The following is a 25461-nucleotide window of genomic DNA, read 5'->3' on the forward strand; positions in this document are numbered from 1 at the left end:
GTTCCAAACGAATTCGCACTAAATGGTTTGGCTGAATTGAAACTCAGCACACTCCTGAATTCAAATCCAAATTGCAATGATTGTCATTCTGTCTTCAATTTCAATGCAAATAAATTTTCTCGGGTCCCAGTTTTCTTTTGGAAGAGAATCACAAGTTTAACTGAGCCTGAGGCATATAAAACTTAGCATGAGCTCTGCTTGATTGATATCACAGTATTAGAGCATCTCCAGATTTACAGCTTTGTTCAATGCTCATTCCCCATCACAGAATTGTCACAGCACAGAAGAAAGCCATTTGGTCCATCATATTACCACCAGCTCTCTAAATCAACAACCTTTTTCTTGCCATCTTCCTGACTACTTCACATGACCCTTATTGTTCCTTTTTTTAAAACAACAGCTATTTTTTGAATACCTCAATTGAACATGTCCCAGGCATTTTCCAACATTTTCCTTATGACTGATGATGTGCTAGCTAGCCTGTCATTTCTAGCTTTCTCTCTCCTTCCTTTTTGAATAAAGGAGTTGGATTCATATATGCCTATTCTTTTGAAGTTTGACACTAATCTCTTCACAGTTCACAGTGCTTCCAAATTTTGTATTATCCACAGATTTTGACATTATGTTCTGTATCTCAAAGTCTAGATCCTTAATATACATTAGAAAAAGCAAGGAGCCAAAAAAATCTCTTAGGCAATGCCACTACAAGCATTGTCTGAACCTAAATAAAAAATCCATTACCCTTTACTCTCTGTTTCTTATCACTCAACCAGTTTTGTATCTATGTTGCAACAAACCCTTTGCTCCATGAGCTCTAAATTTGCTCACAAGCCTGTTGTGTGGCACTGAGCACATCCAATGCATTCTGGAAGTCCAGGTACACAAGATCCCTCATGAAACCCCACATTAGAAAAAATAAACCAAATTAGTTAAACACAACTTTACCTTAAGAAATACATGCTGGCTCTCCTTAATTAATCCACATTTGTCTGTGCGAATATTAATCTTGTCCTGAATTACTGTTTTTATATGTTTTCCAAACACTGAAGTTAATCTGACTAGTCTGAAATTGCTTGGCATTTTCTTACACTCTTTTTGAACAATGACATAATATTGGTAACTCTTCAGTCCCCCGGTATCACCCTGAATCTAAGGTAGACTAAAACATTATTGCACATGCTTCTGTAATTTCCATTGTCACTTCCTTCTGTGTCCTTGGATACATCTCATCCTATCCCAGTGCCTGATCAATTTGAAATATAGACAGCCCATCCAATGCCACAGAACCTGCTCCCTACAGGTACCTATGCAAAATGGATGACAGTGGTTTAAGAAGACACCCACCTCCATCTTTTCAAAGGCAGTGAAGGATGGACAATAAGTGCCAGCTGAGTCAACAAAGCTCAAATCCACTGAATGAGCAAAAACGGTATCCTTTTCCATTGTCACCTCATGATGCAATGATCAAGATTCCTGAAATGTTCTTCTGCTGCTGGTTGAGCAACCTGGTCCACTTCAGTCTCATTGAACTGAAAACATATTGCTGTGGAAAATTATTCCGAACATTATCCAAGTCCTCTTTCCTGTCTTTGCTCTCTACACCAGTACTATCCCGGTCTATTTTCTTGTAGGTGTAGGCCCCATTATTATTTCATAATCTTTGCACCTCCGGTTAAACTCTTGCAAATTTGTACCTCTGCAACCTTCCCACTAGCAGGCAGCCTGTAGACTACACTGAGCAATATAACTGCACTTTATTTGAGCCTTCGACCAAGCCAAATCAATTCTGACCTTGACCCCTTGGAGATATCCTCATCAGCACTGCAATCCTCTCCCTGATCGGCACTACCAACCATCCCCCTTTTCAGCCTTTCCAATCGTTCCTAACCATCTTGTAATTGTGCAATAGCAATATGAAGGTAAAGAAGAAAATGGATGAAAAAAATCGACTGTACACAGTGAACTTAAAAAATGGAGAGCATCTCTTTGTAGTTAAGAAGAAGACAATCTGCTCAGACCTTGGTAACCATAACAGTGTGTAACCAAGACAATTTCTATGAGAATGTGGGACCTGCAGGATTTATATGTAGAAATTAAAAACAGTGTCTGTTTAAATGTAATACAGTGTTACTCTACGTGTTGATAATATTCAATTTGTGCAGTGACACATAAAACATACTGTTATAGAATAAGGGATTGAGTTGCACATTCCAAAAGTATTATGTCTGTAATGCCTGTTAGTCACTGTGGATGCTATGCATCTTTCAAGAATGTTTTTTTAAAAAACACATAAAGTAGTGTGCTAGCCAACTACAGATTCACCTCAAAACTATTGTACGTAGAAATTACAGCGTACAAACAGACCAAATTGCCCCTCTGTTCTATGATGATGTTTATGCTCACCATGAACCTCCTTCCAACCTACAAATAGCAAATGTTAGGTAAACAAAAGAACAGGAAGCAAATTGTTTCAGTCATAGCACTATAAAATCAAAACAGAATAACATGTAATTAGTAGAAAGAAATGAGGAGGAAAGTAACCAAGTGGAAGAATCTAAAGGAAACATCATTCGTGCATGAGCTGTTTGTTATTATCTTAATCACAAGTATGGATTTTAGGATTTATGTAAACAGATATTCCTTGCAAGGCGCCAAGACTGTTTCCAATGAATGCTGAACACTTGGTTCTGAATCATTTCTGTTCCAGAGGTGGGAATAAATCATATTCACAATTGTCTTTTTCAGGTTTGGACTCAACAAGTGTACAAGTTCCTAAGCAGTGCCTGGAGCCAGAGATAACACGCAAAATATTGTTCTACATATTTGCTTTGTGCTGAGTGTCAGTGGAAAAGGTTGCTAATAGAAATAAAGGGGAAATTCACAGCCACAACAAAGTAAAATCTCAGAGTTGGGTAATGAAATCCAGACCTGAAACTAGCACTCAGCAGAATCCACCATCACGAGAGTGTCTCCATCCACAAGTTTGGAGCTACACCTTTTGGCTCTCTCCTTGTGCAAAAATTGCTCAATCAAACCTTGGCTGCCGTGATGCCAATATTCTTCTCCTGTCAATACTTTCTCCTATCATAATTCCTTCATTGAGAATGTACTCCAGTAAAGACACACTAATTCTGGATTTCCCTCTGGTTTCATGCAGATCCAGAATCATACCTTTCATTATCACCATAGAAAATGTGAGGTTCTTTGTAAAAGTAGGAAGGGTGCAACAATTTTAAAACAATGGCCTGGATTTACCACTGGCCAGGCAATCGTAATTCTAGTGTGGATGGGAATTAGAATCATAGAATCTCTACAGTGTAGTAGCAGGATATTCAGCCCATCAATTCCATACTGACACTTTGAAAAGCATCCCATCAAGACCCACGCTTCTGCCACCATACATTTCCCTTGTCTAATCCACCAAGCTTGCACATCCCTGGACACTATGGGCTATTTAGTATGGCTTAGTCCACCTAATCTGCATATCTTTGGACAGTGGGAGGAAACCACTGCAGACACAGGGGAGAATGTGAAAACTCCATGTAGTCAGTCGCCTCAGGTTCCTGGCGCTGTGAGGCAGCGGTGCTAACCACTGAGCCACCGTGCTTGGGGACCATGCAGAATCCTCATCAGAGCCCAATCCAAAGGAATTCCATAGGTAATTACAGATTCCACTTGGCCCTTCCTCAAAATCTGGAACCCTCCAATGAAACCCTCCTTCACTGGACATACATATGGATACTAATGGAACAGTGTAGGCTAGATGGGCATCAGATTATTTTCACAGGTTGGCACAACATCGAGGGCCGAAGGGCCTGTACTGTGTTGTAACGTTCTAGGTTCTATGAAATTAACTGAAATAGTTATTTCAAGAAGGATTAAACTATTATGTTTATTGTGGACCAGACCAGATCCACTCCCCCCAAAGGAAACTAAGGAGATAGCCTCGCCCCTAACTTCTTTATTATTTTAAAAGGCAAGCATAAGGCGTTATGTACCAGGTCTGGTTTGATTTCCACCACTAAATTTTAATCAAAACATATTTTATTCTTACAATACAGTTAAACAGAACAAAAAGAAGAATTGGCATAACTTTATTCTATTGAAATATTTAAGATAATATATTATTTAACAACTAATCATCAATGGTTCCAATATAAGCAGAATCCCAAAAACACCTTTTGGCAAAAATACAATTCAACAAAACAGTTATTATTCCCATGTGCTGTCTCTTCACTCTCGCAAGCATTTCTGAATTCAAGCACTTTAATCCAGCAGCCAGTAAAACCCCCAACTAACTGAAAAGCAAAATCAAAGTCCTCTTCGGTCTGTATGAGCCTGACCCCAATCACTCATAATTTTTTGTAAAAAACCCGGGGAGAACTCAAAGCTGTTTACCAACAGTCTGTCTGAAGGGGACATTTGATCATCACTATGATAACATCACTCTGCAAGAGAAATAGGGAAGAGCACATCTCTTAAAGGCACAGTATAATCACAAATGAACAGTATGACTCCACAGTAATGAGTAAACTAACCCCATACTGACATCACACACCCCAAACTACACCTCTACACTTATACGCTTCGGATCACAAACTTTCCCGCCTGACCCAACTCCCCACTTCTCTCTCTTGCTCTGGACCTGAACTCACTTCAAACACCATCCCCCCATCCTACATGCCACCTCCCCCTCCCCCCCCACCCTCCACCCACAGAAGCTGACTGTCCTTCCCCCACCTTCTGCTGGACTAGACCAGACCTTGCTGCTGGACACCTCACACACCCTCACTGGTCCCAATCTAACCCAACACTCCTCCTGACTCTTCCGATTGGAAACGATAAACGATTCAATTCTCTCCTCCACCAGAAACAAACCAACCTGAGCCCCTGCTGCTGTACCCGTCACACACCCACTCGGCAGCTGGACCTGACCCAACTCTCCACCACGCACCTCCACTGGTTCCAAATAACAACCCCGTGACCCCAACCCCAGAACTGGCACCCAGTCTCCTTGCTCCACTGGAACTGACTTCTCCCACCCATCCCAACCTACCCTAAATGCAGCAAGAGTTACATTGCCATCTTGCATCCTGGTACCCTACCAATATGAACCCTACTCCCTCCCCATAATTGGCACCATAATTGCTATCCAACTGGCATCCTAAACTTGACAACACACCATATCTCCAGCTGGCAGCTTGCTGACAACCTGGCTCCCTGTTCACTTGATACCCTTCTTACTTGGCACCTTACCCCTCCCCCAGCAGGCACCCTACCAAGCTGACAGCCTACACACTTGACACCCTATTTACCTAGTACTCGACCCGTAACCATCCAGCATCCTACCACTGGAACACTCCCCAGTTCCCCAGTTGGCACCCTACATATTCAGTATCCTGGCACTCTACTCACTTGACACCATAATTACTTGGCACCCTACTCCACTTCCATCCATTTGAACCATACCCTCTTAGCATCTTAACATCACACGTACCTTATGCAGTTGCTGTTTGATTGCAGTTGTCTAATTGCCTGTTAGATCTTTAGATTTAGGTTAGTGGGCAGCACGGTGGCACTGTGGTTAGCACTGCTGCCTCACAGCGCCAGAGACCCGGGTTCAGTTCCCGCCTCAGGCGACTGACTGTGTGGAGTTTGCACGTTCTCCCCATGTCTGCGTGGGTCCAAAGATGTGCAGGTCAGGTGAATTGGCTATGCTAAATTGTCCGTAGTGTTAGGTAAGGGGTAAATGTAGGGGAATGGGTGGGTTGCGCTTCGGCGGGGCAGTGTGGACTTGTTGGCCGAAATGCCTGTTTCCATACTGTAAGTAATCTAATCTAATCTAATCTAATCTAATTTCAAAATATTGCAACTGACTGTTGAGTAAAGAGGACATAGTTCACTGTTCTCTGACAATTCTGTACCACAAGAGAAGTGTCAGAATGGAAATATGGCTCCACGTTTTTTAAGTGGAGCCCTGTCGGAATCTCCTCACAGAAATGCAGAGGAACCTTCTTTTGTAAAAGACTCAGGCCAGAACAGCAATCTGCGTGAGATCAACACACCCCAGAAAATCTGGCCCAATCTTTAACTCTGGATTTGGCTAAAGCCTCCTTTGTCAAGTAATAATAATTTGACTGACATTTATACATAAAAACTTGCTATTTTCCACACTACTCTTCAAATTCACTTAGCCTTGCACTAAAATATTACAAACTTGCAACTGCTGTTCATATTATAAAGGACTATGTTAAGATAAGATTTTGTGGAAAACTCATATTCATTTGTTATGATTTCAACAGAAGAATACAAAAACTTCAGAAGAACTTGGTTTCTGTCTTTTCCTGTGTGACATATGCGAGACGAATACGTATATGAATTAGGAACTGGTGTAGACTCTCAAGCTTGCTCCGCCATACAACAGTATGAGGCTGACCTGATTACTTTACATTCCCAGCTCCCCCAATTATTTTACACCATCTTGCTTATCAAGAGTCTGTCTGTTTCTGTGTTAAATCTCTTCAAAGTCTCAGCTTCCAACACATTTTGATTCAGAGAGATGCTCTGTGAAAAAGAAACATCTCGCCTTCTCAGTCTTAAATGGACAACACCTGATGAAGGGCTCCTGCTGGAAACGCTGATTTTCCTGCTCCTCAGATGTTGCCTGACCTGCCTTGCTTTTCCAGCACCACTCTAATCTTGACTCCAATCTCCAGCATCTGTAGTCCTCACTTTCACCTAACACCTTATTAGGAAACAATGATCCCTATATTTTCATTCTTCCATAAAATTAAATATCTTTCCACGTCCACTCTGTCAACAACCTTCACGATTTTATTGCTTCCTATTCATCTAAACAGCTACAGATACTGTCCAACTTTTCCTCACAAGGCAACTTGCCTAACCCAAGCATTAGTCCAATAACCCTTTCTGAACCGCTTCCAATTTGTTTACCTGCTACTTCAGATAGAAGCTCAGTGGCACATGCAGTGCTGAACAATCTAATGAAGAACTCCCAGGCATAAGAAATTACTCCCTAACAATTTAGTGCTTCTGCAAAGCAGAAGTAAGCCATTCAGCCCCTCAAGCATGTCCTGCAATTTAATAAGACCATGGCTGACTGTGGACTCAACTCCACTCTCATTTCTGCCACTTAGAATTCTTGAGAGAGAGCTGTCAATCAGAAATTTATTGAACTCAATTTTGACATATTCAATGACTAACACTCTATGGCTTTCTGGGACTGAGAATTCCCATGGACTAATGACCAACTCTCTTAAGAGAAAAATATTTCTGGACCCCGTAGAATTCCCTACAGTGTGGAAATTAGCCATTCATCCCATTGAGTCCACATCGACCCTCTGAAGAGCATCTCACCCAGACCCATCCACCCCCCCCCCATCCTATAACACTTCATTTTCCATGGCTAATCCAACCAACATGCTCATCCCTGGACACCTGGGGTGATTTAGCATGGCCAATCCACCTAACCCACACATCATTGGACTTCACATCCATCAAAGTTTTACCTGCACATCCACTAATATCATTTATTGTATCCGTTGCTCCCGATGCGGTCTCCTCTACATTGGGGAGACTGGGCGCCTCCTAGCAGAGCGCTTTAGGGAACATCTCCGGGACACCCGCACCAATCAACCACCCCGCCACGTGGCCCAACATTTCAACTCCCCCTCCCACTCTGCCGAGGACATGGAGGTCCTGGGCCTCCTTTACCGCCGCTCCCTCAACACCAGACACCTGGAGGAAGAATGCCTCATCTTCCGCCTCGGAACACTTCAACCCCAGGGCATCAATGTGGACTTCAACAGTTTTCTCATTTCCCCTTTCCCCACCTCACCCAAACTTCCAGCTCAGCACTGTCCCCATGTGTTGTGCTATCTGCCTGTCTTCTTTTCCACCTATCCACTCCATCTTCCTCCCTGACCTATCACCTTCATCCCCTCCCCTGCTCACCTATTGTACTCTATGCTACTTTCTCCCCACCCCCACCCTCCTCTAGCTTATCTCTCCATGCTTCAGGCTCTCTGCCTTTATTCCTGATGAAGGGCTTTGACCGAAACGTCGATTTTACTGCTCCTCGGATGCTGCCTGAACTGCTGTGCTCTGCCAGCACCACTAATCCAGAATCTCAGTCTTCAATGGCAATCGCCTCATTTTAAACTGTTATCCCTGGATCCAAAATCACCTACAAGTAGAAAATTCCCTTAGTATACATCCTGTCAGGTCCTCCATGGTCTTAGCTGTTTCAAATTCTCTAATTCTTCTAAGCTCCACTGGGTATAGCCCAGCCTGCTCAAAGCTTTCCGCATAACATAATCGCTTCATTAGATAAATAACAGTTGCAAGTTTTGTAATATTTTAGTGCAGGGTTAAGTGACAAAATTTGAAAAGTCATGTGGAAAATGGCAAGTTAACCTTTTCTGAAAGGCTTCAAGTGCAATTATATCTCTTCTTAAGTAAGAAGACCACAACTGTACTCCAAGTGTGGTGCTTCCAAGGCTCTGTACAGTCGTATCAAAATTGCCCTACTTTTATACTCCATTCTCCTTGTAAAAAACATTAGTGTTGAATTTTGTCCTAGAAGGAAGTCACACCTCTTAGCATAGGGCCTTCTGACTTGGTCATGGCTAGGAGGGTGCGACTACACTGAAGCCGTAAAGAAGACCAAACACAAAGAAGTCACAGGTAGATAGGATAGTAAAGAAAACATTTGGTATAAGACAATAAGACCTTAAGAAATAGGAGTGGAAGTAAGACCAATCAACCCATTGAGTCCACTTCACCATTCAATCATGGCTAATGGGCATTTCAAAGCCACTTATGTACATTCTCTCCGTAACCCTTAATTCCTTGCGAGATTAAGAATTTATCAATCTCTGCCTTGAAGATATTTAACATCCTGGCCTCCACTGCACTCTGTGGCAATGAATTCCAGAGGCCCATCACTCTCTGACTGAAGAAATGTCCTCATTTCCTTTCTAAATTGACCCTCCATAATTCTAAGGCTATGCCCACGCGTCCTAGTATCCCTACCTTTGGAAACAATCTCCTAGCATCCACCCTTTCTAAGCTATGAAGTGTCTTGTAAGTTTCTATTAGATCTCCCCTCAATCTTCTAAATTCTAAAGAATACAATCCCAGGATCCTCAGCCGTTCATCGTATGTTAGGCCTATCATTCCAGGGATCATCCGTGTGAATCTCCGATGGACACACTCTAGTTCCAGTATGTCCTTCCTGAGGTGTGGGGCCCAAAACTGGATATAGTATTGCAAATGGGCCTAACCAGGGCTTTATAAAATCTTAGTAGCACGTCACTGTTTTTACATTCCAACTCTCTTGAGGTAAATGACAACATTACATTTGCTTTCTTAACCATGGACTCAACCTGCAAGTCAATGTTTAGAGAATCCTGGACTGGCACTCCCAGATCCCTTTGTACTTCGGTTTTATGAATTTTCGCAGCTTTTAGAAAGTAGTCCATGCCTGTATTGTTTTTTCCAAAGTGCAAGAGCTCGCATTTGCTCACTTTGAATTTCATCAGCCATTTCTTGGACCATTTTCCTAAACTATCTAAATCTTTCTGCAGCTTCCCCACCTCCTCAGTAGTATCTGCCTGTCCACCTAACTTTGTATCATCGGCAAACTTCGCTAGAATGGCCCCAGTCCCTTCATCCAGATCATTAGTGAACAGCTGCAGCCCCAACACCGAAACCTGCGGGACACCACTTGTCACTAGCTGCCATTCCGAAAAACAACCTTTTAACTCAACTCTCTGCCTTCTGTCAGACAGCCAATCCTCAATCCATGTCAGTAGTAAGTCAGACCATTGAGTACAGGAGTTGGCAGGTCATGTTGGGGCTGTACAGGGCATTGGTTAGGCCACTTTTGGAATATTGTGTGTAATTCTGGTCTCCTTCCTATTGGAAGGTTTTGTGAAACTTGAAAGGGTTCAGAAAAGATTTACAAGAATGTTGCCAGAGTTGGAGTGTTTGTGCTATAGGGAGAGGCTGAATAGGCTGGGGTTGTTTTCCCTGGAGCATCAGAGGCTGAGGGGTGACTTTATAGAAATTTATAAAGTCATGAGAGGCATGGATATGATAAATAGACGAGGTCTTTTCCCTGGGGTGGGGGAGTCCAGAACAAGAGGACAAAGGTTTAGCGTGAGCAGGGAAAGATGTAAAAGGGACCTAAGGGGCAACCTTTTCACACAGAGGGTGTTCTGTGTATGGAATGAGCTGCCAGAGGAAGTGGTGGAGGCTGGTACAATTACAGTATTTAAAAGGCATCTGGATGGGTATATGAATGGAAACGATTTAGAGAGACATGGGCCAAGAGCTGGCAAATGGGACTAGATTATGTTAGGATGTCTGGTTGGCATGGATAAGTTTCCACGCTGTTCATCTCTATGACTGTCTGACTGTAGGTGAAGGAGATTCAGAATATGTAATTGTTCAATAGTTTTGAATATCTTACAGCATGCATGGATTACAGTGGTGCTGCAGGATGGATGAACAAACTGGCCAAGGCAACATGGTACAGGACATCATTCAAGTGAAGACAGCTGATAGGAGTGTGGTGGTAGTAGAGACAGTATATTCAGAGGGATCAACACAGTTCTCTGCAGTGAAGAGCAGGAGGCCATATTGTTATGGCCACTGCATGGTTCCAGAGTTCTGTCCCTGTCTGGAGAGAAAATTGCAGTGGGAGAGAAAGGATCCAGTGGTTGTCATCCACACAAGTACCAACAACATAGGTGGAACTAGGAATGGGTACTACTAAGAAGGCATAAGCAGCTCGAGGCTAAATTATAAAGCAGAACCTGAAAGGCAATGATCACAGAGTATACTCAACCCAATAGTAAATTGCTATAGTGTAAATTGGAGTGTTAAATGCATGGATTAAAGATCGGTGTGGGAGAAATAGATTCTGATTCATGGGACACTGGCACTGTTACTGGGGAAAGTGAGAGCTATACAATTAGATCAGTCCTCATATGAACCATACTGAGACCAGGGTATTGGTGAGTCACAAAACTAGGATAATGGAGAGAGTTCAACTAAATAGTGAGGGAGAAGGATCAAGTTTGGGGAGATGCAATTGATTGAACAGAGAAACCAACGAAAAAGGGCAAGGTAGCAAGAAGGGAAATGTTGACAGTTCTAGCAAACCTAAGACTGTATCAGCAGAAAACACCTGAGGTTACAAATATAGTAAAAAGAAAAAAAATGAAAAGCTCTGTATCAGAATGCATGCAACATTTGTAACATGAAGCCACTCACCATCCTGATTTGGAAATGTATTGCTGTTCCGCAAAATCCTGGAATTCCCTGTTTAAGGGCAATGTGGGTATACTTACAGCAAGTAGACTGCAAATGTTCAAGAAGGCAGCTCACCACCATCTTCTCACAAACAATGAGGGATGGGCAATAAATGCTGGCCAGCCAATGATGCCCACATCCTACAAGTGAATAAACAATAAAAAAGCTGCCAGGATGCTGAAAGCACTCTTTCATGTAAGTGATGTGTGAGTTGTGAACCTGGAGTAGTGAGTTTCACTGTGGAACTCAATAATCTAGCCTGGTAATGTGGTTTACACACACCACCTTACTGTGGAATCATCCAATGTAGAGTACAAGGTTGCAATATTTATACCTCACCAATGTCACCAGTGAGACTCCAGGCATATTAGTGTTCTTGCTAGACTGTTAATCCAGAGACCCAGGTCCTGTTCTGGGTTCCCGGGTTTGAATCCCGCCATAGCAGAAGGTGGAATTTGAATTCAACAAAAATCTGGAATTAAGAGTCTAACAATGACCATAAATCCATTGTCGATTGCTGGGGAAAACCCCATCTGGTTCACTAAAATCCTTCAGGGAAGGAAACTGCCATCCTTACCTAGTCTGGCCTATATGTGACTCCAGACTCGCAGCAATGTGGTTGACTTTAACAGCTCTCTGGGCAATTAGGGATGGGCAATCATACTGGCCTAGCCAGAGACATCCTCATCCCATGAACGAATAAAAAACAATAGTCTAGCGCTGTGAAGTTTATCTTAAAGCGTCAGATGATGATAAGTTAGGCATTAAATATTTCTGTATTGAAAAGGTGAGTTTTGGGAGCAGAGCCAACCACACTGGCACAGGGCCAGTTACCTTCATGGTTGAGAAATGTACAAGTCAGCACTGCACTTCCCTGACAGTTGGCCAGTTTCATTGGTGCAGTTTTCTCACTCAAATCTGCTGCAAACAAGACTCAGGAATGTCAGCACAGCTTCACAAAGTCAGGTCTATAAATCCAGTGGTTCATGTAGTAATAGATTTGTCAATTTGAACTGTGACAGTTTCATTCATATAAGCAAAATACTTGTTGGGAAAAGGATAAATGGAGCACATCAGAGGTTCTCATGTATTTCAACTACATGGGATGTCAATCATGCAGGTTAATTTGTCCTGAATTGTGTTGAGTTTTGTGAATGTTATTGAAGCGGCACTCATCCAGACAAGTGGAGAGTATTCTATCACAATCCTGACTTGGGTCTTGTCGATGGTGGACAGGCTTTGGGAAATGAGTTACTCACCACAGGTATCCCAGCCTCCCACCTGCTTTTGAGACTACAATATCTTTTGGTCAGTTTCTGGTCAAAGGTAAGCCCCCTGGACATTGATAACAGGAGATTTTTCAACATACTATGACTTAATTGGGATTCTTGACTCTCAATAATCCTGACGTTGCGACAAAAGTTAATAATTTAATAAAGGTGCACAAAGTCTCCAGTATCTCTGTCAGATAGACCTAGTTAACAGAAAACAGGAATCAGGTTTCTGTACTAACAAGAACTACTATTTATTACAAATAAATTGATTCTAACCACAAGTAAGCAACTATGAACTATCAACATGGGGTCTACTGGATGACAATTTGAGTCTACTGGATGACAATTTGAGTCTACTGGATAAACACAAACTCACCACCTCTGCCTCCTGCTGCTCTCCATATATACATTTAGGCCCAGCCAAAGGAACAGAAGCATTGGTTTTATGGATAAAGGGAAAACAAAGTGGAAACTAGCTCAGTAGCACTGCTCCTCAGAGTTTGCTGGAATACCTTTTTGGTTGCCAGGACTTTCTATTCCTCAATACTTTTTCACCAGGCTCTTTTTGCTTCTTTGCAGGAGGCACAGACAATTGATGCACTAATTGCAAAGTCTCATTGCTACGGGTTAAAGGTCACAGCTTACAGTAACTAGTGGGAGAAAATAACCGATTTTCTTCAGACTTCATGCACTTTTACTGCAAGAAGAGAAAGAGACACACACAACATTTTCATTCCAAGTGTTCTCTTTATGTGATCTGAAGGCTTCTCCTTACCATTCATATCTGAAAGCTGATCAACTATTCAGAAATTAGTAGGTTAGTTGTCATCAGGCTAGTGACCTTTAACATCACGATTGGTCACAATTGCCCAAACCAATCAACTGCTGGTTGTGGCTAAATCTCAGTTCACAGAGTAATAGAATCATGGAATCCCTACAAAGTGGAAGCAGGCCATTCGGCCCATTGAGTCCATAATGATTCTCCGAAGGGCATCCCACTCAGACCCACCCCATCCCTGTAACCTTGCATTTCCTATGGCTAATCCACTGAGTCAATGCATCCCTGGACACTATTGGCAATTTAGCATGGCAAATCTGTCTAACCTGCACATCTTTGGACTGTGGGAGAAAACCAGAACACCCAGAGGAAACCACTCCTGGTACACCCAATTTGTACACATGTCTCCTGGTACTGGCCCACTTACATACAGCTTTCCCCACATCTTGAAAAAAGCAGCAGCATACAATAGATCTCAATAGCTTACTAGTTACCAATACAGAAATTCCTTCCTTTGTTGTAAAACAGTCCTTTTCCCAATTCAGTCCACAATCACAATTAAAATAAAATAAAAAGATGCAGTCTTTCAAGCTTATATTAATGCATAATCAACTGAGCTGGGGACTCTATAAGATGTAAGGTTTTCTGAACTGATTGCTTGTAATATTTTTACTTCACATATTGAACTACAACCCCAATTAATTTTTTCCATGTTGCTTTTTTTTAATGAATTTGGGATAGATGGAGGCTTGGAAGAGTTCTGATGTGAGCTGAGGCATAAAGCGCTGAGGATGAACAAGGGAAAAGAAGAGTGTAAACTGGGATTAGGATGCTGCTCACAAGCTTTTGCAAGCTTGGGGGAATTGTGAATCTTCATTCTTCTCAGCTGCGCCCTTCATACTCAATAAAGATAAATCTTCTCCTACTCAAATGGTACGCTCTCTCTGTCATTTGTGCACTGGCAATGTTGAATGTCGGAGACATCTGTTAAGGATCAGGGACACATTTGTGGCATGGGAGGTCACAAGAGCTTTGTTCATGAGCATACATATAAGCCCAAAGTATGGCACAGGAAGTGTTCTTATGTTAATATTATAACCAGTAATTTCCAGTTTCCTACAGTGACGATTGAGAGCAAGATTCTGAGTAAATTACTTAATCAATGCCATCTGGAAAGGAATCTGAGACGATAAACAAATAAGATGTATAATAAGGTCACACATCTTTCACAGGTCAAAGTGTCGTCTTTATGAAACCAACTGTTCAGTATCATTTCGAAAACAAAATCCAGAAACAACATGAAGCATAATTTAAAAGCGGTTCACAGAACATTTAGAGGTGTTGATACTCCATTAGCTGATGAAAAGCATACATTTATAATTTCAACAATTTTTGTACGCATGGGAAAATGAAATGAATAAAATGATGTAAAATAAAAGTAAAATAATGAATAGTTTATCCTGATGACAGGAATTTCATTACAATATTTTCTACCTACTTACACAAGAATCACTGGTAATAATCAAAATAAATTGGATAATATTAATTAATGATATCTATTCAAAGGAATTCTTTCTAATAATCAATGAAATTTTGTTGCATAGTTGTGTACTCACTTGTCTACATGCTATAGATTTCAATGAAGATATAAGGGAAATCATTCCACAATTTCCATCCTTCCCATATGCTCATATGGAACCCTATGGTACTGATTAAATATAAAGGGAATCACCACTGTGTCAGTTCAGATATCAAACTCTCTTTCCCCTTTGAGGGGAAAGTGAGGACTGCAGATGCTGGAGATCAGAGCTGAAAATGTGTTGCTGGAAAAGCGCAGCAGGTCAGGCAGCATCCAAGGAGCAGGAGAATCGACGTTTCGGGCATGAGCCCTTCTTCAGGAATGTGGAAAGTGTGTCCAGCAGGCTAAGATAAAAGGTAGGGAGGAGGGACTTGGGGGAGGGGCATTGGAAATGCGATAGGTGGACGGAGGTCAAGGTGAGGGTGATAGGCCGGAATGGGTGTGGGGGCGGAGAGGTCAGGAAGAAGATTGCAGGTTAGGAAGGCGGTGCTGAGTTCGAGGGATTTGACTGAGACAAGGTGAGGGGAGGGGAAATGAGGAAACTGAAGAAATCCGAGTTCATCCCTTGTGGTTGGAGGGTTCCTAGGCGGAAGATGAGGCGCTCTTCCTCCAACCGTCGTGCTGCTATGGTCTGGCGATGGAGGAGTCCAAGGACCTGTATGTCCTTGGTGGAGTGGGAGGGGGAGTTGAAGTGTTGAGTCACGGAGTGATTGGGTTGGTTGGTCCGTGTGTCCCAGAGGTGTTCTCTGAAACGTTCCGCAAGTAGGCGGCCTGTCTCCCCAATATAGAGGAGGCCACATTGGGTGCAGCGGATGCAGTAAATGATGTGTGTGGAGGTGCAGGTGAATTTGTGGTGGATATGGAAGGATCCCTTGGGGCCTTGGAGGGAAATAAGGGGGGAGGTGCGGGTGCAAGTTTTGCATTTCTTGCGGTTGCAGGGGAAGGTGCCGGGAGTGGAGGTTGGGTTGATGGGGGGTGTGGACCTGACGAGGGAGTCACAGAGGGAGTGGTCTTTTCGGAACGCTGATAGGAGAGGGGAGGGAAATATATCCCTGGTGGTGGGGTCCGTTTGGAGGTGGCGGAAATGACGACGGATGATACGATGTATATGGAGGTTTGTCGGGTGGTAGGTGAGGACCAGTGGTGGCGATTGGAGGGGCGGGGCTCAAGGCTGGAGGAACGTTTCAGAGAACATCTCTGGGACACCCGGACCAACCAACCCAACCACCCTGTGGCTCAACACTTCAACTCCCCCTCCCACTCCATCAAGGACATGCAGATCTTTGGACTCCTCCATCGCCAGACCATAGCAACACGATGGTTGGAGGAAAAGTGCCTCATCTTCTGCCTAGGAACCCTCCAACCACAAGGGATGAACTCGGATTTCTCCAGTTTCCTCATTTCCCCTCCCCCCACCTTGTCTCAGTCAAATCCCTCGAACTCAGCACCGCCTTCCTAACCTGCAATCTTCTTCCTGACCTCTTCGCGCCCACCCCCACTCCGGCCTATCACCCTCACCTTGACCTCCCTCCACCTATCGCAATTCCAACACCCCTCCCCCAAGTCCCTCCTCCCTACCTTTTATCTTAGCCTGCTGGACACACTTTCCTCATTCCTTAAGAAGGGCTCATGCCCGAAATGTCGATTCTCCTGCTCCTTGGATGCTGCCTGACCTGCTGCTCTTTTCCAGCAACACATTTTCAGCTCTCTTTCCCCTTTCCCCATCATTCTGTTGGCAAATACACCATGAAATTTAAGTAAAAACTAAACTCAGTGTCCTGATTTTGGTTGATGTTTAGATGGTAGAGAGGCTACAAAGTAATCAAAGGATGGGTCTAAAACATGCAAACAAATACATGTAAGAATGCATCAGCAAATAACAGCTGAGATTGTTAAAATGGCAATAAAAACAGAGTCTAAGGCCCTGTTCATGAATGCATTAAACATTTTTTAAAAATCTATTCATTTGTAGGATGTGGGTATTGTTGGTTGGCCAACGTTCATTGCCTGTCCCCAGTTGTCCTTGAGAAGGTGGTGCTGAGCTGCCTTAACATAGACATAGAACAATACAGCACAAAACAGGCCCTTCAGCCCACGATGTTGTGCCGAACATTTGTCCTAGCTTAAGCATCCATGTACCTATCCAATTGCCGCTTAAAGGTCACCAAAGATTCTGACTCTACCACTCCCACAGGCAGCGCATTCCATGCCCCCACCACTCTCTGGGTAAAGAACCCACCCCTGACATCTCCCCGTACCTTCCACCCTTCACCTTAAATTTATGTCCCCTTTTAACACTCTGTTGCACCCGGGGAAAAAGTTTCTATCCCTCTGATCATCTTATAAACCTTTATCAAGTCACCCCTCATCCTTCGCCGTTCCAACGAGAAAAGGCCTAGCACTCTCAACCTATCCTCGTACGACCTATTCTCCATTCCAGGCAACATCCTGGTAAATCTTCTCTGCACCCTCTCCAAAGCTTCCACATCTTTCCTAAAGTGAGGCGACCAGAACTGCACACAGTACTCCAAATGTGGCCTAACCAAAGTTCTGTACAGTTGCAACATCACTTCACGACTCTTGAATTCAATCCCTCTGCTAATGAACGCTAATACACCATCGGCCTTCTTACAAGCTCTATCCACCTGAGTGGCAACTTTCAAAGATCTATGAACATAGACCCCAAGATCCCTCTGTTCCTCCACCTCACTAATAACCCTACCGTTAACCCGGTATTCCGCATTCTTAATTGTCTTTCCAAAATGGACTGCGTTCTTGAACTGCTGCAGTCCACCTGATGTGGGTTGGTCAACAATGCCATTAGGGAGGGAAATCCAGGATTTTGACCCAGTGACAGTGAAGGAATGGCAATATATTTCCAAGTCAGAGTGGTGAGTGGTTTGGAGAGAAACATGGTGTTCCCATGTATCTGCTGCCCTTGACCTTGGTCGTGGGTTTGGAAGGTGCTGTCTGAGGATCTTTGGTGAATTTCTGCAGTCATCTTGTAGATAGTACACACTGTTGCTACTGAGAGTCGGTGGTGAGGTGAGTGAATACTTGTCGATGCAGTATCAATCAAGCAGGCAGATGGTGTCAACTTTCCTGAGTGTTCTTGGAGCTGCACCCATCCAGGCAAATGGGGAGTATTCCATCACACGCCTAATTTGTGCTTTGTAAATGATGAACAGGCTTTGGGGAGTCAGGAGGTGAGTTACTCACCACAATATTCCTCGCCTATGTCCTGCTCTTGTAGACATTGTGTTTATATGGTGAGTACAGTTCAATTTCTGATCAATGGTAACTCTGAGGATGTTGATAGTGGGGGATTCAATGATGGTAAAACCATTGAATGTCAAGAGGCAGTGGTTAGATTGTCTCTTATTGGTGTTGGTCATAGTCTGGCATTTGTGTGGCATGAATGTTACTTATCACTTGCAAACAAAAAGGAATTTCTGTTAGCATAGATAGCTATAAATATGTATAACATGATAAGCACTACAGAGACTACAGGGGCAGCACAGTGGCTCAGTGGTTCGCACAGTTGCCTCACAGCGCCAGGGACCCAGGTTTGATTCCTGCTCAGGGAATCTGTATGGAGTTTGCACATTCTCCCTGTGTCCACATGCGTTTCCTCCAGGTGCTCCGGTTTCCTCTCACAATCCAAAGATGTGTAGGTTAGGTGAGTTGGTGAATATGGGGAATGGGTCTGGGTGGGTTACTCTTCAGAGGGTCGGTATGGACTTGTTGGGCCAAACCTGTTTCCATACTGTAGGGAATTTAATCTACTCTAATCACATTGTTGAAAGGTGACCAAGGCTGGGATCTGAACATTAAGGGGAATGTGACATATTGTAATGCAGAAAGTGAGGAAAAGGCTGTGGAGTAGCTCTAATAAGTAAGTTTACCATTAGGTTAGCTCATGGAATTAAATTTCAATTAATGAGTTTAGATTATAAAGCAACCTCAGTGATGGTGACCATGAAATTATCATGAATTGCTATAAAATTCCTGTCTGATTCATGATTTGGAGATGCCGGTGTTGGAATGGGGCTATTCAAAGTTAAAAATCACACAACACCAGGTTATAGTCCAACAGGTTTAATTGGAAGCACTAGCTTTCGAGTGCTGCTCCTTCATCACGTGAGCAGCGCTCTGAAAGCTAGTGTTCCCAATTAAACCTGTTGGACTATAACCTGGTGTTGCGTGATTTTTAACTTTGTCTGATTCATGGATGCTTTTTAGGGATGGAGATTTGCCACTGTTACCCAGTTGGGACTACATGTGCCTCTGGACCTACCACACTAACTACCTGTTCGTTAGTTCTGACACCCAACTACCCGTTTCACTGCTATTGGGAGGTATTGGCCTAGTGGCATTATCACTGTCAATCCAAAGATCTGGGGAATGCGAGTTTGAATCCTGTCATGCAGATGGTGGAATTTGAGCTCAATAAACATCTGGAATTAAGCATCTAATGATGACCACAAATCTATAATTGATTGTTGGGAAAGCCCAATCTGTTCACTAATGTCCTTTAGGGAAGGAAACTGCCATCCTTATCTGGTCTGGTTTATATGTGATTCCAGACAGCGATATGATTGCCTCTTAACTGCCCTGTGGGCAATGATGGACAGAAATACTGGCCTAGCCAGCGATGATCCCATCCAATAAACACATTTTAAAAAATGATTGAGGATGCCATTCATTTCAAAGGCAACTAATAACGACCAAAGACAAATCCCATGAAAAGAACATCAGTGAAGGGCAGTGCTTGTCACTGGCCACCCGGGTGTTTTCCTATCTTCCTGGTGGTGGAAATTGAATAAAGATTCGTGCACTTTGAAAAAAAAATGAAAAGAACATCAGGGGGAAAAATGATGCAATTACCATGCCAAAGACCTACAATAAGGAAATGAATATGAAGCGTTTCTCTGAATGGCATCAGAACCGTTCTGATCCACATTAATGATAAGACAAATAAACCTCTTCCTTATAGTCAGTCTTCCACTACTAACCACTTCATAGAGCCTCCTTCACCTCAAGCTTGGCAGGGCTCAGTCCAGCACTGATGGGGTGCAATTATATCCCATGATTCTAGAGGAGTTGGGAACAACGCTGAAATGAGGCAACAGCAAATAGCACAGGAATTTAAGCTGCAGGGTAAGTGGAATGAATTTTCTACAGCATTTCTGCCTTTAAAATATTTTACATCATTATCATTGACTAATTTCAAAGCCTTTTTTCTGCTAAACATTTAACGGCATTGTTACTGAATAATTCAATGTGTAACTATCTTCTCTTATTTAACATTCATGATGCGTATAGAACCCTAAACAGTGGTGAGTCAAAAGCAAAGATTAAGGCTAGCACAGAAGTTAAAGAGAATAAGTTAAATAGACAAGGCAGGCAAGAGTGTGACAGGGAACACGAGACCACTGATGAATTACACTGCATTTATTTCAACGTAAGAAACCTGAACAAATGTATTCCAAGACAGTGTGGGAAACTAAGAGTGAAATTACAGGCCCTGAGCAGAGATATTTGTATCATTGACTGCCATGGGTGAGGTACTAGAAGACTGGAGGGAGGCTAATGGTGTGGCATTATTTAAGAAAAGCTTCAAGAAAAGGTCAGACAACAACAGACTGGTGAATCTGACATCAGTAGTGGGTAAATTGTTGAAGGGGATTCTGAAAGGTTGGATCTACATGCATTTGCAAAGGCAAGAACTGATTAGAGATAGTCAACAATTTTTGTACATGGGAAATTGTGTCTCACAAATTTGATCCCGTTTTTTGAAGAGGTGACCAAGAAGATAGATGAAGGCAGTGTAGTAGGTGTTGTCTACGTGGACTTTAGCAAGGCCTTCGATGAAGTTCCACATGATAGATTGGTTAGCAAGGTTAGGCCATACGGGATTCAGGGAGAGGTAGCCAATTAGATATAAAATTGGCTTGTCGGTAGGAGACAGAAAGTTATGGTAGAGGGTTGTTTTTCAGACTGGAGACCTGTGACTAGAGGTGTGCTGCAAAGATTAGTGCTGGGTCCACTGCTGCTCATCATTCATATGAACAACTGGAATGAGAAAATAGGAGGCATGGTTAGTAAGTTTGCAGATGACACCAAAATTGGTGGCACAGTGGACAGTGAAGAAAGTTATCGAGGAGTACAATGGGATCTTGATCAACTAGTCCAGTGGGCTGAGGAATGGCAGATGGAGTTTAATTCAGATGAATGCAAGGTGTGACATCTTGGTAATGCAAAGCAGGGGCAGGAGTTACACAATTAACTATAGAGCCCTGGGAAATATTATTGCATAGAGAAACCTAGCAGTGCAGGTATATAATTCCTTCAAAGTAGTGTCAGGTGTAGACAAGACAGTGAAGAAGGTCATCTTGCTTTCATCAGTCAGAGTATTGAGAAAGGAGCTGGGACATGTTATAGCTGTACAAGACATTAGTGAGGCCACAATTGAAGTACTGTGTACAAATCTGATTGTCCTGCTATAGGAAGGATATTAATAAACTGGAACGGATGCAAAAAGGATTTACAAGACTGGAAAGTCTGAGTTATAAGGAGAGGCTGGATAGGCTGGGAATTTTTTCCCTGGAGCATAAGAGGCTGAAGGGTGATGTTATAGAGATTTATAAATCATGATAAGGTTTAAATAAGGTGAATAACCAAGGTCTTTTTCACATGACAGGGGAGTCCAAAACTAGAGGCTATATTTTTATGGTGAGAGGGGAAAGATTTAAAAGGGGCCTGAGGGGCAATGTTTTTTCACAGAGGGTGGTGCATAGATGTAGTGAACTGTCAGAGAAATGGTAGAGACAGATAAAATTACAACATTAAAAAGACATTTGGAAAGGTTCAGAGAGATATGGGCCAAATGCAGGGAAATGCAGGGATTAGCTCAGTTTAGGAAACCTGGTTGGCATGGATGAGTTGGGCTGAAGGGCTCGTTTCTGTACTATATGAGTCTACAACACTATGACTCAATTCTCAGAGAACTCTTGTTTCCTAATTTGTTTCTTTACCCAAAGATGCTGCTTCCCAATATGATAGGAGAGACATGGAGAAAGAGAGTTGCAAATTGATGTTTCCTACTCTCTGCTCTGCTCAAAAGCAGCTGTTAAAATATAGTTCAGTATGTATTCCCGAGACTTGCTCCATTATTTTTCCAAACTGGCTAACACCCAATATGTGAAATTCTCGTACAAGTGTGAAATAAAACAAGAGACGTGAATTTCCTGATGCTGACTCAATTGCATAGATCTGATGTCTGTAAATAAAAATAGTAATGTTTGCGCAGACAGCTTCATTTTTCCATACGGGTCTCAAAAAGCTTGCCTCAATTTGAAGTCAGGTCACTAGTGGAGCCATCTTAAGTCTATGTTTCTTACATTAAAAAAACTCTTTAGTCTATCAGAGGTACACAAGACCATAAGGTATAAGAGTAGAAGTAGGTCATTTGGCTCAAATTGTTGATGCTCTGCTATTCAATGAGATCATGGTGGATCTGATAACTCTCAAGTCCATTTTCCTGTCTTATCCCCATGATCTTTCCATCTTTACTGATTAAAAATTATCTATCTCAGCTTTGAATATATTTAGTGACCCAACCTCAATAGCCCTCTGCAGCAAAGAATTTCACAGGATGACTACCCTTTGACAGGAAAAATCTTCCTCTTCATTTCTGTATGAAGTGGGAAACCCCTTACTCTGAGATGATACCCTCTAGTCCTAGACTCTCCCACAGGGGGAAATAGCTCTCTGCGTCTCCCATGTAAAGCCCCAAAGAATCTTGTATGTTTCAATGAGGAAACATCTCATTCTTCTAAACTCCAAAGAGGACAAGCCTAGGCCTATTCAACCTATCCTCATAAGAAAATCCCTCCATACTCAGAATCAATCCCCTAGTGAAATTTTTTTCTTTGTTTTCTAATCAACCAGTTCATAGATGATATTTTACCAAGTGAACATTCTGTGAGCTTTTAGTTATAATAATCAGGTGATGGAAGTTACATTTTGATGTCTATATTAACCACTCTCATATCATCTGAAAATAATTTTCTTCAGAGATGAGACATATCACAAATGACATATTTCATTGGAGATTGTAATTTGACTTCCCAACATATATAATTGAAAGATTATAAATGGAGAAAAACAGAAATTATAAAGTTGAATTGAAGTATATGGAGCCATACAGTGAATTGCTAAATTAGTGAATACCAAAATGCAAAATGTTTACTTTTACTTTGGTGGAAAAATGTCACAGAAGATATTGAACAGAAAGGTTTGATTTTATGCTGCTGGGTCTCAACTCCATGCAAAGGTCATAGCAACCCAGAAAGCTTCATGTTGGCTCAAGTTGAAAACCTCAATTTTCATTCCTCACTTTAATCTTGAGAGACCTGGTGTCTTTTGCATTGGAGCAGAACAAATTGCCCTCCAGTCTTTCTGGACTGAAGCTTAGAGCATGTGTCAGTAAGTGGAGCTATTTATTTACTTTATTGGAACTTTAACCGCAGTGTTTCCTCACACAACTACTCTCTCTGCATGCTGCAGCCAATCTTTCACACTCAGTTTAGATACGGTTGGCAAGGAATCATTTTGATAGCAATTTAAAAATTATTTCTGTACAAATATGTGGTTTCACAGCATGTTAAAAGTCCAAATTAAAAAAAAACTCTCCATCATCACTAGCTGTAGGCTTTGCACTACATGAGAGTCAAATCAAAGGAGAAACCCAATACCAGAAATAAAACTTAAGATTTATAAAATATTAAATGAACAAGATTTTCAAAGCATGAAGGACACTATATATAATCAGTACTGTGAAGAGGGCGCCTTATTACAAACTTTGTTTGCAGCTATTAACTTATTAACATGGATAGATAAATTTAAGCAAGAGTAAAAGTTTAAAGACAGATTGAAGATTTGTGCTTGGTTTCTCTTAGCCAAGGAAGACCAGAGTTTGATAAGGAAGAGTCCCACTGCACCCCCAGCATCTGAAGGCTAGACAGTAAATGTGTTCTATTTCAAACTATCAAATAAATGAGGTTTTATTTTCAAACATTCGAGAGAGGAAGAATGAACTTTTCTTTATATCACCTGGGATGTTCCAAGACATTTTATGGCTAATCAAACACTTTAAAAGTGTAGTCTCCATTAAAACTGAGGCAATGTGCTAATTCAGTCCTAAGCCAGATGCTGACATGTACAGCTAGTCTCAAATACTTTTCTTGATGAAAGATTGACTTACAAAATGCAGCATTATATATGTTTATCTTCTACCTATACCCCAAAATCCCAGGCATCCCTCTTGAGACTATTTTGAAAACTAATGATATCAAATTATTAATTAATTAACTTAAGAAGCAGCCCTTGAAGGGTTACTATAACAAATGGGAAACACCATAAGTGATTTAACAAAATTTGATTTTGCAGGGAAGTGATGCATTAGCCCCTGCAATGATGTCTCTCTTTATATTCTTTTGAGATATCAACTAAACAGTAAATCCAAACTCAATCTTGAAGCCAAAGTTCACCAAATTAAACAAGTGATAATACCCTTTAAAGAGGGATGGCAACAAAGGGGGGGAAATATTCAGATAAAATTCTTTAATTCAGATCAAAATATAATGTCCCTCTGGTTTTGGTACTTAATTGAACATCCTCTTTATATATGCATGATAACAATATAATTAACATACAATTAGCAAAATGTATGTCAGTTTGTGCACAGCAAGCTCCCACAATGTGATAATGACAAGGTAATCCGTCCATCTATGATTTTGATTGAGGAATACATAGTGATCAGGCCAACTGAGTTACAGTATCTGTTCTTCAAAATAATGCCACCTCTTTCATCTGCTTGAGAGGGCTAATGAAGCAAAGTTTTGTTATTGCATACAAAAGACAAATGCAATTAATATTGAAATGGATTTACAGTAGAAATAATAGGGAGATTAACAGCATCCATCTTGATTTGTATTGAGATTGGGCGTCAAACTCTGGTGACTCCACATTTGCTATTGGATCTGGAAATCTATAAGCTTCTGCCTGAGATGTGCTGCTCCTCCAGAAGCTGTCTATTACCATGATGTTATCTGACTCACTGCTAAAAATGTCTTGAATGGTGTGAAGTAGCTAGATTGCGAGACTGTCCTGATTGATACAAAAGTCCTGCCAAATACAATTAGGCTGTTTTCATTATGATGTCAATGCCTGTTTAACATCCTGCCAAATTCTGAATTATTACCAAACAACCTCTCTGGCCCTGAAAAATAACTCTGTAACGGTGGAATCACATTCCTTCTTTTAATGATTGCTAGACATCTAAAAGATGAAAAAAAAATGTACATTTTAATTTACTCTTTTTTGTCTCATTTATCTCTATCTCTCTTCAAATAATTTCTCTTAACTGTTCTTTATTTTGCTTTCTGTACCTGATCTGGCATTGGATCTGTCATTCCAATGTAGAC

This window comes from Chiloscyllium plagiosum, unplaced genomic scaffold (genome assembly GCF_037043375.1).
Source record: "Chiloscyllium plagiosum isolate Xiang-an unplaced genomic scaffold, Cpla_swu_hap1 HiC_scaffold_1, whole genome shotgun sequence".
Lineage (NCBI taxonomy): Eukaryota > Metazoa > Chordata > Chondrichthyes > Orectolobiformes > Hemiscylliidae > Chiloscyllium > Chiloscyllium plagiosum.